We start from the raw sequence: 4462 nt of genomic DNA, 5'->3' as shown, positions 1-4462 counted from the left end.
GACCATCTTGTTTGTGTTTGATTTCATCTCTCAGCTTAGTCAAGAAGTGGAGATCTTCCTGAGAGACGGTTGCATCTTCTTCAACTCTTTCACTGAAATCAGATTCTAGTACCTTAATTACATCATTTGGACTGATCATTTCCTTGATCTGAGTCTTGCAAACATAGTGAACTTCACCTTTGAGCTTGATTGTTGGTTTGGGTTCGGGTGTCACTTTCCTTACAATGATGCGGTGACTTACTCCAATTGCATCACTGTAGTGCTCTTGTGGGTCACCATAACTCACTATGCTCCAACCTAGATCAGTTCTCTGAGCAAAGGGTTCGTTTTCTTCTCCACATACGACTTCGCTAGGCATTAGCGCTTGTGGGCAATTGTATCCGATTAGCAGACCAATTTCACATTCCTTTGGCGGTGCAATGTGTTCTGCAAGATGCTCCAAATGAGGCCATGCTTTAGCGGTCTCTGAAGTTGGAATGTGTGTCCGATTGGCAGGGATAAATTCACGAGTGTACGTTGTTGGCACTGTGATCTTCTTAGAGGAGAATAGACCTCTTATTTGTAGGTATTTGAGTCTTTTACAGGGTACAATTGTCCTTTTTGACGACATTGTAGATAGTTTCAGCTTCACTTGTTCCGTGTTCGTATCTAGAATGTTTGCTACTTCCTCAAGAATGAAGGAAGAATCACTTTGTGAATCTAGCAGAGCATAGACAAGAACTTCCTTACTTGAATCACTTTGCGTTGACACATAGACAGGTACTATCGCTGAAGTCTGTGTAGTATTGCCATCTTGCACAACTCTGTTGGATGTGGTTTCCTTGATAACCTCTTGTGTTGACAGTAGCTTTCTTTCCTTGCCATAACGTATGTCTTTAGATGTTTCCCCTTTTGGTTCTTGTTTTGAGCGATCTTCGTGTAGGCATGTGGGATGACGTTTTGAGCAGGTGTCACAGACCATCCGGCTACTGCAGCTCTTGGATTGATGGCCAGGACTTAAACATCCGAAGCACAGTCTTTCATTCTGAATGAACTTGACTCGTTCGGCGACTGTCCTTTCAATGAATTTGAAGCACTTGTGTAAACTGTGTCCTAATTTCTTACATAACACACATGTGACTATGTTTCTCTCACTGATGTTAGTTGTGAAGATCTTGGCACCTACAGTTTGGTTCTTGATCTTTGCTTTATCAGGTTCACTTTGTCGTAATGCGTTGTAGGATGTTATAGGGTTGCACGCAATACTAGCTTCCATCGACAGGAATGTCACAAAATAGTTAAAGCTTGGGAACCTTCTGTGTTCCAGTTGGTATTGTGTGGCCCTTCGGTTCCATCTGCTACTTAACCAGTCGGGTAGTTTGGCAGCTAGTTTTTGATTCTCAATATCATCATTAAGAACCTTTAGACTCTCATTGTGAGCAATAGCGAATTCACAACTACGTAGAAAGTCTACAAATTTTCTTAAGTCTGCACTCTCCTTAGGAGCTAGTTTTGGCCAAGCATGTAATTTGTCTCGGAAGGCCTTGGCAATCACAAACGGCTCACCATAACGTTCCTTGAGCAGGTCCCATGCTGCATGATATGAATCGATCAGAAAATAACCTTCTACTGCTTCTTTAGCTGCTCCTCCCACATATTTCTGAAGGAAGAAGATTTTCTCTGCAGCTGGAATATTTTTTCTCTCAATCAGTGTCTGAAAGGAAGACTTCCAATGGTTAAACTTGAGTGGATCCCCACTAAAAATTGTAGGCTCTGGAATGGGAAGCCTATTTGCTGATATAGCCTCAGCCAGGACTTTCACAAGCTCTCTTGTGTCGTTTTGAAGCACACTTCTTGGAGCCACATCCCTTAGTGGTTGTGGGTGCTGATACACAGGATTCACCTGATCAATTGGTTGCTCAAATGTAGGCAGCTCAGACTTATGTGGAGTAAGCCTTTGGTCTGGATACAACTCATTTTCGTCATAGACTTGAAGCCTTGCTCTGGCCGCGTTCAGTCTTTTTATCTCCTCTAAACGTCCAAGCTCTCTTTTTAAGTCTTCTACAGATCTTTTCCTTGCAGCATTCTCTTCTTGCTGTTTCTTTAAGAGCAAAGCTTCTTGTCTCTCCTTTCCTATCTTACGTTCAGTCTCTTCTCTTTCGCCTTGAAGACGACGAGTTACTGCAGCTACTTCTTGCTCTGCAACTATCTTCTTGTCCTCAACTTCAAGTCTTTGGAGTTTCTCTTGGTGGCACTCTTGCTCAGCCATAATCTTCAACACAGCCTTTTGTGGCTGCATACTCAGCAGCGGCTTCTTGTCGTTTAACTGAGGATACATTAGAGCGAATGGAAGTGGCCTTAGAAGACTTAAAGTCTGGAGATGACACACTGGAAATCGTAGATGCGAATACGGAGCTTGCATCCGGCCAAATCAGTTCCTCCTTTGTTCCTTGAATTTGAGATTGCGCGTTGTGTACAACAATCTTGGTGACTGATATACATTTATCCAGCTTGCGGCGCATCTCGTGAGCTGGGCTGTCAATCCTGCGATATTCTTCATAAACATTATTCAGTTCAGATAACTCTCTTTGAATAGTGCTGCTGTGTTCGTGTAGGATGTTGCTTGGATCTTGTTTTGTAACTGATTTCTTAGCCACCTTAGTTAAAACTTTCCAGCGTTCATAAATGCTGTCAAAGCGAATTAGTAGTTCTTTTGTTTTTTCTTTCTGAAATTCTTTTCCCTTTTCCGTTAATGTACGGGCTCTTCCACTCTGTCGAGGCTCTTCAGACTGTACTGCTTCTTGTACAACGCTAGACTCATCTGTCTGCTCTGTCTCTTCTACTGGCTCTACGAGTGATCCTTTACGCTGACTCTCTTTACTTCTATGTGACATATTAACTTATTTGAAAGTAACCTGTACACAAGACAGTTGTCTTAAATAAACAGTAGAGTTTACAACAAACATTTTACAAAAAGAAATACTCAAGGGAATAGAATATGCCAAGTTAAGTTATTGTCTTTGAAATTAACCCTTCAGAATAAAGGCAGGCATTATAAAGATTTTGAAATGTTGCAGAATCACTCAAAATAACAGCTTTCTTAAATGCACAAACATAAATCCTCTTCTTAAGTAAATCAATGACTTATATTCAATGAAATAAAGAATTATCAATATCGCTAAATCACTTACGTTAATGTCTCTTAATATCTTGTTACACACTATTATGTTACTTGGCTACACACAGCCCTTTGAAGTCCTTTATATTTTCCAATCCTTGTGTCACCTTTTCAGAACACAAACTTAAGTGTCTGACTTACGGACGTCTTCATGAAAAACAAAACGGATGAACTTGTGTGAGTCCTTTAACACTGAACAGTGGCTTATCTGTGAGTCCGTCTTGACGAGCGGTCTTGCAGAGCAGGTCAGGAAACGATCACGCAGACTTCGAGTTCGACTATCACTCCCTCCAGGAAATACACAACGCCGCTGTTCTGGTTACTGATGGATTTATTCTTCTACTAAATTCTCCACCGTCATCAATCCACCGTCGAACTGTTTAAATACATTTCAACACATGCACAAAAAACAAGTTGGCGTTCACGTTACAGAAACCTTGCACGTAAATATGCGCGACAAATAATTAACATAATGAACATACCTCGCTGGCTGCACACAACTGAGAGGGAAATGGGTCCACTTAGAAACAAGAATACTTGTAAATAAACACGTCGTTAATTTAACTTATCTTTCAGAGTACTAAACTTTACCGCCGCTACTTTACCGCGATGTCTGGAACTTGTCACCACTAAAAGCGTCCCAACACAACATAGAATGTACAGATAGTTCCTATCACATAAATACAAGCAAAATCAATATTCAAAATACAAGTTGTACAAATAATAATGATATTATGTAAAACCTATTAATAATGACATGAATAACATTAATAATGACATGAATAACATTTATGGCAGTTAAAAGGGGGGATGGGTGGCTATATGTGAAATTAACTCTTGTGGCATTATGTTCTCTAAATATCACTATCCCCCAGAATTTTGCTTTTGGTTATAGATGTGACCATGAGCCCAAATACACATTTATCTTTTTTTTTTTATCACCACATGCTTTTCATCATGATATGTATTATTCTGACTTTTCCTCTATCAGCTGCATGCCTGACCCTGAATTAGCTCTAGTAGCTCTAGAATTGTTCTATCTATTTTTATCTCTCTGGCAGACAACCACGCTCCCTTTAAATGCCTTTGAGTAAAAAATATAACAAACTTTGGTTCTCTATAGAACTTTCAGATCATGTTATGATGAGAAATCAGCCCTGGGCCTAGGCTAGAAAAATGGACTCTGTAGCTGATTGGCAGGTTTTCAAGCAATTGAGAAATACAGTGGGGAAAAATGTATTTAGTCAGCCACCAATTGTGCAAGTTCTCCCACTTAAAAAGATGAGAGAGGCCTGTAATTTTCAT

The 4462-nt window shown here is 40.2% G+C and overlaps 1 long non-coding RNA gene across 1 annotated transcript; it reads right to left on the bottom strand.

The window, feature by feature from the left end:
• Positions 1-3470: 3470 nt before the first annotated feature.
• Positions 3471-3938, bottom strand: LOC121535314. The gene is made up of 2 exons (XR_005994732.2): positions 3640-3938; positions 3471-3533 (listed from the first exon to the last, which is right to left on the bottom strand). It is a non-coding gene; the product is annotated as an uncharacterized LOC121535314 (long non-coding RNA).
• Between the last annotated feature and the right edge of the window lie 524 nt (positions 3939-4462).

The sequence above is a fragment of the Coregonus clupeaformis genome, chromosome 21, assembly GCF_020615455.1.
Source record: "Coregonus clupeaformis isolate EN_2021a chromosome 21, ASM2061545v1, whole genome shotgun sequence".
Lineage (NCBI taxonomy): Eukaryota > Metazoa > Chordata > Actinopteri > Salmoniformes > Salmonidae > Coregonus > Coregonus clupeaformis.
Note: the sequence above shows the minus strand (reverse complement) of the source record. Positions and strands in the feature narration are given on the sequence as shown.